A 13,881-nucleotide genomic window follows, 5' to 3' on the forward strand; every position below is an offset into this window, starting at 1 on the left:
GTGTGTGTGTGTATATATATATATATATATATATATATATATATATATGTGTGTGTGTGTATATATATATATATATATATATATATAGACTTATATATGTATATATATATATATATATATATATATATATATATATATAGACTTATATATGTGTATATATAAATATATATATATAGACTTATATATGTATATATATATATATATATGTATATATATATATATATATATAGACTTATATATGTATATATATATATATATATATATATATATATATATAGACTTATATATGTATATTATATATATATATATATATATATATATATATAGACTTATATATGTATATATATATATATGTATATATTTATATATGTATATATTTATATTACTTTGTGTGGAATGTTGTAAATATATATATAAAAATGTTTGATTGAATATCTGGAGCGTGTAACAAAAGTAATTTCCCTATGGGATTATCAAAGTATGTCTGATTCTGATGTGTGCTGACCTTAAGGTACATGGATTATTATGGGAGAAAACAGAACAGATGGAAATGGAGAATTAGTAGAACATTTAGAGGGTAATAATTTATTCTGCCGAATGACGGATGATGGACAAGAACAAATGTTCATCCAGGAAATGGATCAGCCCTTGATTTAACACTAGTGTCCAGGAATATTTCAGCTGGTTGTAAAATGGGATTTATTTGACAAGTCGTCTGCAGGTGTGGCATACCGAGCCACCAATGGGTTGAAACACTTACCCCATAATTAGGTACATGTTTAACATAATGTACATTTAATACAGTTTATGTTCAAAGTGTGTTGAAATTCTGTTTTCAAATAAGGAAAGGTTGTTTTGATATTTGAAAATTAGTTATTGAGCAGTATGCACTGGCTAACCCTGACCAGCGGCGTATACTTGCTTATTTTTCAGTCAGCATTGCCTATATCAACTTCTGGAGCAATATTTGTGCCTTTTGTTTGAACGCGCAGTGAGACAGGTATTCAGCTTTGAAACATCTTGCGCATGTTTAAAACCTGTTTGCCGCGCGCTCAAAACTGATAAACTCTTCTCAACCGGCTATCCTCGCCCGGTTCCGTGTCTGCCCGTGACCTGCTTCTTCCACTCTGGATTCTGTCTGTGCACTCATGAGTTCAAAAACTGTCCACCTCACCAGCCAATCACAGACAGGTTTCTTTCCATCCAATCAGAGTATGGCGTGCAAATACTGCATTCAGATGAATTAAATGAAAATGCTGCAGTTTTTGGCAGAAATTCCTAAACATAACGGTGGGATTGAAGAAATAACAACAACCGATAAACAGTTTAATATGTTAGCCTAAAATATTTAGTTTAAAATAATTCCTTGAGTTACTAAGTGAGGTGTAAAAAATCTTTTTGTCTCTTTTCTTTCCAGCTTCTGGGAGGTGATGCAAAAGTTTCTTGTGATCATAATCATCAACATTATTTAAAGAGCACTTTAAAATAATTCAATAAAATGGCTTGGGTTAAGACTCAACGATTTAAAACAACAACAATAATAATAAGCTTTTCAAAACCTTAAAAACAAACAGAAGTTCTTTAAACTGAACTCTAAGATAAACAGGCAACCAGTGAAGGGAGGCCAGGATCGGGTAATATGCTTTATTTTATGTTTTTCCATTAAAAGGTGTGCAGCAGCATTTGAACCAGCTGCAGACGTCTGAGTGAGGACTGACCGATTTAATTCAATTCAATTATATTTATATAGCGCCAAATCATGAAACATGTCATCTCAAGGTACTTTACAAAGTCAAGTTCAATCATATTATACAGATTGGGTCAGATTATACAGATTGGTCAAAAATGTCCTATATAAGGAAACCAGTTGATTGCATCAAAGTCCCGACAAGCAGCATTCACTCCTGGGGAAGCGTAGAGCCACAGGAAGAGTCATCTGCATTGTACATGGCTTTGCTGCAATCCCTCATACTGAGCAAGCATGAAGCGACAGTGGGAAGAAAAACCACCCATTAGCTGGAAGGAAAAACCTCCGGCAGAACCGGGCTAAGTATGAACGGTCATCTGCCTCGACCGACTGGGGGTTACAGAAGACAGAGCAGAGACACAACAAGAGAGACAAAAAAGCACAGAAGCACACATTGATCTAGTAATCTGTTCTACATTAGATGGTAATAGCGGGTGAGCCGTCTTCTCTGGATGATGTCACAGTTAACAGAACGCCAGACCAGGTGTACCTACTATGAAGATAAGAGAGAGAACAGAAAGTTAAAGCAGAAATGACAACACATAATGCATAATTGAAGAACAGTAGAACTCAATAGAGTGAGAAAATTAGATCCTGATATACTCCAGTAGCCTAAGCCTATAGCAGTAAAACTATAAAGGTAGCTGAGAGTAACATGAGCAACTAGTTATAATTTTTGTCAAAAAAAAAAGTTTTAAGCCTAGTCTTAAAAGTAGACAGGGTGTCTGCCTCACGGACCAAAACTGGGAGTTGGTTCCACAGGAGAGGAGCCTGATAGCTAAAGGATCTGCCTCCCATTCTACTTTTAGAGACTCTAGGAACCACCAGCAGACCTGCAGTCTGAGAGCGAAGTGCTCTGTTAGGAACATACGGGGTAATCAGAGCTCTGATATATGATGGAGCTTGATTATTAAGGGCTTTATACGTTAAAAGAAGAATTTTAAATTCTATTCTTGATTTAACAGGAAGCCAATGAAGGGAAGCTAAAATTGGAGAAATATGATCCCTCTTGTTGATTTTCATCAGAACTCTTGCTGCAGCATTTTGGATCAGCTGAAGGCTTTGAACTGCATTTTGTGGACTTCCTGATAGTAAAGAATTACAATATTCCAGCCTTGAAGTAACAAATGCATGGACTAGTTTTTCAGCATCACTCCTGGACAGAATGTTTCTAATTTTAGCGATATTCCAGAGGTGAAAAAAGGAAACCTGGAAACCTGTTTAATATGGGATTTAAATGACATGTCTTGGTCAAAAATAACACCAAGATTTTTTACTTTATTACCAGAGGCCAGGTTAATGCCACCCAGATTAAGTGATTGGTTAAGAAGTTTATTTTTTGAGGACTCTGGACTTTGTAGGAGAATATTGTGATCAACTGTATCAAATGCAGCACTGAGATCTAACAGGACAAGTATAGACACAAGTCCATTATCTGAGGCCATGAGAATATCATTAGTGACCTTCACCAGAGCTGTTTCAGTGCTATGATGAGCTCTGAAGCCTGACTGAAACTCCTCAAGTAGGTCATTACTTTGTAAATGTTCACAAAGTTGATTAGCAACTACTTTCTCAAGAATTTTAGATAAGAAAAGATTAGATATAGGTCTGTAGTTTACTAACTCATCTTGATCAAGAGAAGGTTTCTTAAGTAAAGGTTTAATAACAGCTACTTTAAAAACCTGTGGTACATATCCATTTACTAAGGATAGATTAATCATGTCTAAAATAGGACCACTGATCAAAGGGAATATCTCCTTAAACAACTTGGTTGGGATTGGGTCAAACATACAGGTAGAAGGTTTAGATTAAGCTAAAATTTTAGATAGCTCAGAAAGCTCTACTGCTTCTAAACAGTTCAAACACTGCGCAGATTCTAAAGATTCCTCCAATGCTGCCTCACTTACTGAGGACGAGGTAATCATGTTTGGGAGGATGCCAATTATTTTATTTTTAATGGCATCAATTTTATTTATGAAGAATCCCATAAAATCATTACTACTAAGAGCTAAGGGAATGGATTTAGTGATAAAGAGAATTACACTAATCCAGCCATGATGAAATGAAGGCTTAGAGTAGTGTTTCCATATTTTTGCCTTGAAAGAATAGGTTATACCTTTGCTTTGTTCTTTACATGATAAAAATGACTTAACTGAGGTCCCTTTTTGACTGTCAAGTTTAAAATCACCGTCCATTTTAAAATCGAGGGGCTACACATTCATTGTCAGGGGACCTAAATTAACAGGATCAGCAGTTCTTTGGGTGTTTCAACTGGTATATTTGACAATTCATGACTTTCAAAGACAAAGTGAGTTTTGATGTTCTCCTTGTCATTACCTTTATGTCTTTCTACAGATTCTCTTTCTCAATCAATTTAGGACTTTCCATATGCCTTATGTAGCATATTTGTAAATATAATATAGTACATTTTAAATCAATGTAAGTGGATAGTGACCAATCAGGTCAATGGGCTAGTTGGATCAGAAACTAGATACGACTCATGAAGGAGCAGACAGACTGGAAGGTTGCAGTTGCGAGTGCCTTTGTATTTATAGTGTAGAAAATTATATACATATTTACAACAGTGAAATATTCAAATGGCCATATAAAATGCGCAAAAGAAAAAAAAAAATCAATCAATTCTACAATTAATGAACCCACAGTTCATTCACCCCAAGCTGGGGTTGGTTAAAGGTCCCAAGCAACTTCTTTTTAAAGTGCTTGGTGCAGTGCAGGTCCTGACTGACTCAAGTCAGATCAGGGTAGAACAGAATTGTTCGTTGGCTGCAAGGAGCCTCCTACCAGCCTGGCAGGAGATCAACAAGTCTTCACGCACGCAAAAGTGCAATCTTTCTTGGGCTCTAGGCCTGGATCTTCAGCTCGCCATCGAAACCTGGCCTGAATAATAAAACAGGACCATTTTCTCAATATCTAAATCAAACATTCTAGTGTGCACACACAAATTCAATAAATGGCACTCTTTGCACTATAAATAATTCCAATTTTCAGTCAATATGCATATTCAATATAAATATAAAGTTCAATATAACTTACATCCATGAAAATCCAATACATACGCACTATATAAATTAGTTGACATGAAATGTAAAGAAAACCCAATATAAACAAGTGCTCAACAAACATTTAAGGCACCCTATTGTTCACATGTGGTTTGTATAAATCTAAAATGGTCGTCCGTTTGTTTAGCTGCTTAATTATTAAGTATATAAACAAACATTGACATCAATGAGCTAACACTAAGCCACACACAGAAACACTCACCAATTCCACAGTTTATGCCTCACACAACAGGTTTTTCTCCCCATCTCATCCTGGCAAAGTAGTTAGCTCCTGCAGCTCTGCTTCTCCCAACATGTCCCAATCTTTCCTACTTCCTTACTCCAGCTAATATACCTAGCTGATAGGCTGTGAAAGTACATGTGACCTTGATACACGACAGCGATTGGCTGTGAAGTAATGAGGGGATGGAAGTTAAATTTTATACAGGCTTGATCACTGAGATTTACACCTGGGTTACACCCTCCCCCCTTAAATACATGCAACGCCGGTGCATGCCAAATTATCTGGACACTAGAACATACAGGAGCATCCAAGACAGGCTCTGTGAACATGTCACCATAAGCAGTAGCTAAACTATGCAAAAGAGTTTGCACTATAGAGATTAATGGGTTGCCTAAAGCAGCATACTGAAGACGCTTGATTGGCTGTGGCTGTCGACTAGACCGACGAATCGGCTGTTCAGTTTCTATAATATCACTAGCCTGTGAAGCAGGTATAGGTGCTTCAGTGGAATGCGGTGATGATATGGTCAAGGTTGGTAATGTCTCTACCAGGCCATGGGACTCCAAATCTTCAGATGGGCTCAGCTCAGGAACATGTTCAGGCTCAGGTGAAATTCCTGGGTCTATTTGATCTTCTTTTGAAGGAACTTTTTCCAGGGCTGGATATGGATCCACAGCATCCGCCAGTAGAGACGACTTATCAACATCAAGTGAGGGATTCTCTCTTTCCGTCTCAGGAACTGGAACTGTGTTCATGGGCTGGGTAGGGATTGTACCCTCAACACTGACCTTCACAGTTGGCAAAACTGAAAACCCAGGTAAACTCTACTCCTCATCCTCCTCATCTGGGCTCCCCTCCAGTTCTTCCACTGGTTCCTGGAGGCTGCGGGTCTGAGGCCTACGAGCAGGAGTGGAAACTGGCTGGTCAACTTCGGCCTGAGGAAGAAATCCACAAGGAAGTAGAAGGTCACGGTGCAGAGTTCGGGTCCCTCCAGAGGGATCCATTTCTGGCCTTACAATATACACAGGGTGATAACCCACACAACTAATCACCACATAGATGTTTGTCTCCCACTTGTCCTCCAGTTTATGCTTGCCTCTGAGCCTCACATTTCTGACCAATACTCAATCACCTTCTTCAAGACTGGCTGGTTTCACTCTTTGATCAAAACGGATCTTGTTTCTTCTTGCCATCTTTTCTGCATTTTTGTTAGCTAGCTGAAAACTTTCCTTCAGCTGAGAACGCAAATTCTGCACATATTGAGAGTGTGATTGAGATGATAAATCTCTGACAGGTAAGTTGAAGGCTATGTCAACAGGAAGTCTTGGAAAGCGACCAAACATCAACTCGTATGGAGTAAAACCTGTAACCTCATTTCGAGTGCAATTATAAGCATGAACAAGTGGCTTGACATACTCTTTCCACCTAGTTTTCTGATCTGGCTCCAATGTACCCAACATGCTGAGCAAAGTCCTATTGAACCTCTCGACAGGGTTCCCACGGGGATGGTATGGTGTGGTGTGAGACTTTTTAATGCCAGCAATGTTGCAGAGCTCTTTAATGAGGTGAGACTCGAAATCAGGCCCTTGGTCCGTGACCAGGCGCTCAGGAAATCCATAATGCACAACAAAATTCTCCCACAGACATTTTGCAACGGTTTTTGCCTTTTGATTGGCTGTTGGAAAAGCCATAGCATACTTAGTGAAATGGTCTGTGAGGACAAGGATGTTTTAGTGTTGCTTTTATCAGGTTCAATTGATAGATAATCCATGCACAGAGGCTGCAGTGGCCGACTGGTCTGAATGTTCACCAATGGTGCAGCTCGTTCTGGCAAAGCTTTCCTGCGAATGCAGCGATTGTAGGTTTTAATCTTGGTTTCAACATCTACAGACATGCGTGGCCAGAAAAATCTAGATCTTACAAGGTCAAGTGTTCTTTCAATCCCCATGTGTCCCATATCATCATGAAGGCTTGAAAGGACAACAGAACGACATTCCGCTGGCAACACAAGCTGAAATGATAGGACCTCACCATCGTGCCTTCTTCTATATATATAATGTCATCTTTTAGTTCAAGGTGATTCCATTCTCTCATCACCAGAGGAAGGTCAGGAAGCTCAGCCCTGGCAGTTGGAGGTATTTTCTCTCCTGTTTCAAGCTGATGAATCACTTCTCTCAAAACAGGATCAGCTCTCTGTTTCTCCCTGATGTCATGAAGGGACAGTGATGGAAGCACTGGCAACCCTTGGGACTCATCAATGTACAAATCAGGAAGAACTGTAGGGGTCATACTCATCGTTTCAACCAGAGTAATGTTGTGCTCCAAAGGACCATCAGGATTTTGGCCTCTCAGCAGGCAGCTGTAAGAAATGGCTCTGACCACATCTGGGGTGAGTTCTGCAGCATCCTCTGCTTCATTCATATGTGCTGTGATGAACTGTTGCACCATAGCCCATTCTCTCTGTGGGTCAGGTGTCTGGGAGTGTGGTCTTCTGGAGAGGGCATTAGCATCTCTGTTTTGGCTGCCCGCACGGTACTGCATTTTAAAGTCATATGTAGACTATGCGGCAAGCCACCGATGACTAGCAGCATCAAGTTTAGCAGAGGTCAAGATATATGTTAGTGGATTGTTATCGGTAACAACAGTAAAACTGGAGCCATAGAGATAATCATGGAATTTTTCAGTAACGCTCCATTTTAAAGCTAAAAATTCCAATTTATGGGCTGGACACCTTGTTTCACTGGCAGACAACCCACGGCTAGCATATGCTATAACTCGTAGCTTCCCCTCTTGTTCTTGATAAAGAGCAGCTCCAAGGCCAATGGTGCTGGCATCTGTATGCAGAACGTAAGGTTGACTTGGGTTGGCAAAACCGAGTACTGGGGCTGTCGTCAACCTGTCAATCAATGTATCAAAAGCAGATTGACATTGTGCAGTCCACTTTTCTTTAAAAGGTTTCTTTGCATCATGGCTTTTCATTGTGATGGTTGCTTTGCTGTCACGCTTGCGGGCAGGAGGGTACCCTTTTGTCAGGTCATTTAAAGGTTTAGCAATAGCAGCGTAGCCATTAATGAACCTGCGGTAATACCCTGCAAAGCCAAGAAATGAGCGCAGTTCTTTTAAAGTTTGAGGAACTGGCCAGGATTTTAAGGCACTAATCTTTTCTGGATCTGTTTCAACCCCATATTCAGAAACTATGTGGCCTAAATAACGCACTGAAGTTTGGAAAAACTTACATTTCTGTGGTGATAATTTAAGACCATAATCTCTGAGTCGATGCAACACTCTTATCAACCTACTCTCATGTTCTTCTAGGGTGTCAGAGAAGATAATCAAATCATCCAAGAAGACCAAAACTTTTTTTAAATTTAAGTCACCCATGCACTTCTCCATAAGACGCTGGAAAGTACTGGGTGCATTAGTCACACCTTGGGGCATTCTATTGAACTCCCAAAACCCAAGTGGGGTCACAACTGCAGTTTTGGGCTCATCACCTTCTTCCATTTCTATCTGATAGTATCCTGACTTCAGATCAAGAACACTGAACCAATGTGAACCAGTGAGAGCTGAAAATGACTCTTCCAAATTTGGTAAGGCATAAGCATCCTTTACCGTTTGTAGGTTCAACTTTCTATAATCTATACAAAGCCGGACATCCCCATTCTTCTTCCGAACGACTACAATCGGCGACGAGAATGGTGACTCTGATTCTCTTATTACTCCTGTCTCCAGAAAATCTCGCAAATGATTGCGAACAGCCTCAATATCATTTGGATGGTTAGAGGACTCGTCCCCCCTGTCTCTATGGTCCCATGTATTTTCCGGGGACATGGCGCAATATGCTCCCTAAATTCAGGGAACTCACGTGGAGCCATTAGAGCGTTCATTTGAATGGGCCGCCAGGGCTCATGAAAGTCCTTAGGGAGCACATGCAATACTGAACATTGGCCACTGGAAGGCAGCCTTACCTTACGTTTTTGAGAATGTCAGTAGGGTCCACTTGGTGACAGGAGGCTATCAAATGGGTTCTATTGGGTTAGGGTTAGTACTGGTAGTGCAGTATATGGAATTATTGTGTATGTGTGTGTGTGTGTGTGTGTGTGTGTGTGTGTTCTTACGCACCTATACAACAGTGGACCTTGGCGTGGTTACACAGTCACAAAGAGGGGACTACAAAGCAAACAGGGGACATTTTTCAGGTCCCCTGTTTGACATGCTTTAAATCAGGTCCAAATCATCTCTAAATCCCTTTCGGACATTTTTTTAATTTTTGCAAAGAGTGGACCTGAAAGTGTGTGAGTGTTAATGACTATACTCAGCAGTGCCTCTGCTGGAAAAAGCATAGTTTAACAACTTATTCACACATGTCGTTTACACACACACACCATTATAATATGAATGGGTTGTGGCCCAAAGGAGTCTTGTAGACTGTAGAGGGTCAATTATGCAAATTACTTAAGAAGGAAGTCTCTTGAAACATAGTGTGATCTTTTTTTTCTTTTCTTGTGTTTTAGCTAAACTTTGTATTAAAATAAAGCATTCAAAATCAGAAAAGTAAAATTGATTTTGATTCTAAAAATGTCAACAACAAGAAATAGAAACACGATGAGGATAGAATCAGAGATAAAATATTCAGTAAATACCTTTTGTATTAAATAATTATTCAAGAATAATGGCACATCTGACTTTGGCCACAGCTTTAAACCTGCATTTAGAAATGCACATTTTAGATATTGATTCCAATTCCAAAAACAGAGATCACCTTGTCCTGTGTGGAATAATAGAAGTCCGCTGTTTGCTGGTACACAATGACACAAGTTCCCTTTTAGATAGCATGGGGTCATACTGACTCTACCAATTGTGTGAAAATAAAAAGAAGCTAACCTACCCCTATAAAACACTATACTTTATTTGCGAAAAGGCATTTTTTACACAATATAAAGGCTGAGTTTTAGTAAATGAAAAGTAGGATACTTTGTTACTTTTTTATTATTACACGTATTTGGCATCTGTCTTTACAGCTTTAAACATGTTTAGTCCTACAGTACTAAAATGACAAGTTTTCACAAGGACTTGATGTCAATATTTTTTTTTTAATTGTATCTGTGTACTTTGGTATACATGTAGGTTTTTTGGGTTCCTAGCATTGATGCTCAAAATGTCCAGTATAATTCTCAGTACTTTTGGAGCCTGTTTCTCTTTGCTGTTATCTTGTTGTACATACAGTATTTTACAGCTTTCCAGTCTCTGTCATTATCCCTTAGAATCTGATTTTCATCTATGCATCTCTGACAGTGCACTTTTCCAGGCATCTTCATTTCTTTCAGGAAGTCTTTGAAATGGCTTTCAACAATGTCTCCCTCAGTCTTTGACCAGGGCCTTCTGGATTTTCCTGTAAAAAAATCATTAAAGTTACTAAAGGTATGGATAAATGAAAGTGACATATTATGTCAACAAACATATGTAAATTTTTCTTTAGTCAACGATTTAACATACCTTTTTTAATTGATTGCAATGAGGATTTATTAATGCCACCCATTTTGTTTTTAGAAATGGCTGCCCCTTCTTCAGGAGGTTCTTCCTCTGAGTGTACTGGAATAACAAATATGGCAATATTTATAATTGATTGAAGTGGTTTGATTTTTATTTAACCAGGATATGGTTCCATTGAGACAACATTTTTCAATAGTCCTGGCCAAGAGGCATCAATAATTATATACAGAAAAAGTTATATTGTTGAAAGAAAACAACAAACTATAAAAACAGGTACATTTTATTTAAATTAGCCTCAAAACCTTGTTGCTTTGAACTAAGAAAGTTCAGTTAATTTTAATGAAGGAAGTTCTATTAGGAGTGTGCTGAATGATCAAGAGTCTTCTTGCCCAACTCAGTCCGGGCAAGGGACAGAAAAAAGCAGCAAACTGTGAATGAAAATTATACTAGTCGGAATTTCTCAGTGCAATTGGAGTACAGATATAGGATGGCAGAAGTACAAGAAATGCTTTGTAAATGAATGTTATCCAGTGGGAATTACTACCACCAGACAAATCAGGCCATCTTTACGCTGAATATAAATCACAAAGGGGTATTGGCATTTTTCAGTTTGTGTTGAACCTTAGAGAAGAGAGATAAAGGGAGTCTAGCATCCTAAGACATTGAGATCTACAAAAGATCTCCATAGTCCAACACAGACATACAAATTACGGTAAAAACTTCCTGTTTATCCACACTAAAAATTATTTCTAGGGGCTCGGCTACCAAGTCAGCTGACATTAAATACAAAGACTCTATTAAATGACGTCCCTTAGATTTTCTATTTTCCAAAAATGTGAGTGCTTCAAGTACATCAACAGCAGGGAAAGGTGCCAAATTTTAATCCTCACCAAACAAAACTGGATAGGTTTTCTTTTGTTATGATGCAGCAGAAACAGTCCATTTGGAATAAAATAAAAATCCAAATTGTATAAAATGCCTGTGAAAGAAGCAGAAGGGGTCCTATATCACCCAACAGTTAAGATAAGATAAGATAAGCTTTATTGATCTCACAATGGAGAATTTTTTTTTGTCACTAAAGGAGCTGCTCAGCTCCTCTACAGTCTGGTGCAGGGGGTGGAAGGTGTTGTCCATGATGGATGTGAGGTTGGACAACACCCTCCTCTCAGCCACTACCTCCACAGAGTCCAGAGCGCAGCCCAGGACAGAAGTGGCCTTCCTCACCAGCTTATTCAGCCTCATTCTGTCCCGCTCTGTGCTGCCAGGAGCCCAGCAGACGACAGTGTAGAGAAGAGCTGAGGCCACCACAGAGTCATAGAAGGTCTTAAGCAGAGGCCTGCTCACTCCAAAGGACCTCAGCCTCCTCAGGAGGTGGAGCCGGCTCTGGCCCTTCTTATACAGAGCGTCAGTGTTATGAGTCCAGTCCAGTTTATTGTTGACGTGAACACCCAGGTATTTGAAACTCTCCACAGTTTCTATGTCCTGCCCCTGAATGTTCACAGATGAGTGAGGTGGGGGTCTTCTCCTGAAGTCGATTACCATCTCCTTGGTTTTGCTGGTGTTTAGACACAGATGGTTCTTCTCACACCAGTCCACAAAGTCCCTGATTACCGACCGGTCTTCAGCAGCCTGGGGGGGGGGGGATGCCGTCCGGTCCAGAGGCTTTCCTCTGTTTCAGCCTCGTCAGCTGACCTCTCATCTGCATTGGCGATTGTGAGGGGGGAGGCAGGCAGGGCCGAAGGTGTGGATGGGTCGGTCGTTGATAAGAATGGCGGTGGGGGGGGGGGGGGGTAGATCTCTGGAGGGCTGGTGGTTGGAGACGTGTGGGGAGTTGATGGCAGGAAGGGGGCCAGTGTGGGGGGAGTCAAACTGGGTGAAGAATGTGTTCAACTCATCAGGTAGACGAGGTTGTGATCCGAGCGTCCCAGTGGGGAGAGGGGGGCGGAGGTGTAGGTGTTTTTAACATTGGTATAAAAAAGGTCCAGGGTTTTATTGTCCCTTGTTGTACACGTGACGTACTGGGTGAGCGTGCGGAGGGTGGAACGGAGGGAGTCATGGTTGAGGGAGTTATGCAACATTAATGTAAAAAAGTTTGGAAATGTCTACATAATAAGATTATTGATAAAGGATCATGAAAGTATCAAATCTTGACAATTTTTTTGAATATATTATTACATGCAGTGGAAAATAGTAGACATATAACATACCGTTTTGAAATGATGGCAATGAGGGTTTCTTTGTACCACAAATTTTCTTTGTTAAAGTAGATGCCTTTTCTTCAGAATGTGCTTTCTCCAAGTGTCCTTAAAAAACAGAGGGGAAAAATGTTGTGGTTGAAAGTGATTTATTTTCTAACATTCCTCACTACATGCAATGAAATTTTTAGAGTGATATCATACTCATGTCAACTGATGGCAGTGATGATTTCTTGCCAACAATTTTTTTGTTGAATTGGATGCATTTTCTTCAGAATTTGGTCGGGCTGAAATAATACAGACAGCAATTTTTATAGTTGAATAAAGTAATTTACATTGTTAGTGTTATACACTGCATGCAACCTAAGATCTTGCCTTCTTGACATGTGGTAGTACTCTGCACAGACTGGACAGTGTAGAGAAGAGCTGAGGCCACCACAGAGTCATAGAAGGTCTTAAGCAGAGGCCTGCTCATACCTAAGGACCTCATATATATATATATATATATATATATATATATATATATATATACTGTATGCATTTAAATCAGAATGTGTAGTTATAAATATATTTTTCCACATGGTAATCTAAAGTATCTGATAATTTTATTTTTATGCATCCATAAAGATTTGTATTTAAAAAGTAATTTGACAAGCTACAAACAATTTGATAAGTTCCAATTTTTTTCACACAATTTACAATTTTTGTGTTCTCTAATTACAGATATGAGTTAAAATTCTGCTGTGGGTCTATCCAAATGCCCTTATTGAGTAGGTACACTTTAGCCAAAACAGAAGTGCATCAGTGGTTACCATGATACGTTTTGCTCAAATAGTGCAGTCAGTAAGGAGGAAGATAGGAAAAGGAGCCTGAATACTTTGTGGCTAGTCTAGCCTAGGAACCTAGGTTCCTAGGCTAGACTAGTCTGACTAGTCTGCCAGTCTGTCGCAGGGCAACACAGAGACAAACAGGACCAACCATTCTCGCACACACTCACACCTAAGGAGAATTTAGAGGAGCCAATTAACCTAACTGTCATGTTTTTGGACTGTGGGAGGAAGCCGGAGTACCCGGAAAGAACCCACGCATGCACAGGGAGAACATGCGAACTCCATGCAGAAAGACCCAGGGTTGGATTTGAAC

At 39.5% G+C, this 13,881-nt stretch overlaps 1 protein-coding gene and 1 long non-coding RNA gene across 2 annotated transcripts in view; one reads left to right on the plus strand and one right to left on the minus strand.

Annotated features, from left to right (window-relative positions):
* LOC118564088 (NLR family CARD domain-containing protein 3-like) overlaps positions 1 to 13,881 on the plus strand; it is a 66,551-nt gene that overhangs the window by 29,915 nt on the left and 22,755 nt on the right. The window lies entirely within an intron of this gene.
* Positions 10,124 to 12,996, minus strand: LOC118564101. Its single transcript, XR_004931628.1, has 4 exons — positions 12,943 to 12,996; positions 12,751 to 12,846; positions 10,547 to 10,642; positions 10,124 to 10,442 (listed from the first exon to the last, which is right to left on the minus strand). It is a non-coding gene; the product is annotated as an uncharacterized LOC118564101 (long non-coding RNA).

Source organism: Fundulus heteroclitus, chromosome 9 (assembly GCF_011125445.2).
Source record: "Fundulus heteroclitus isolate FHET01 chromosome 9, MU-UCD_Fhet_4.1, whole genome shotgun sequence".
Taxonomy (NCBI): domain Eukaryota; kingdom Metazoa; phylum Chordata; class Actinopteri; order Cyprinodontiformes; family Fundulidae; genus Fundulus; species Fundulus heteroclitus.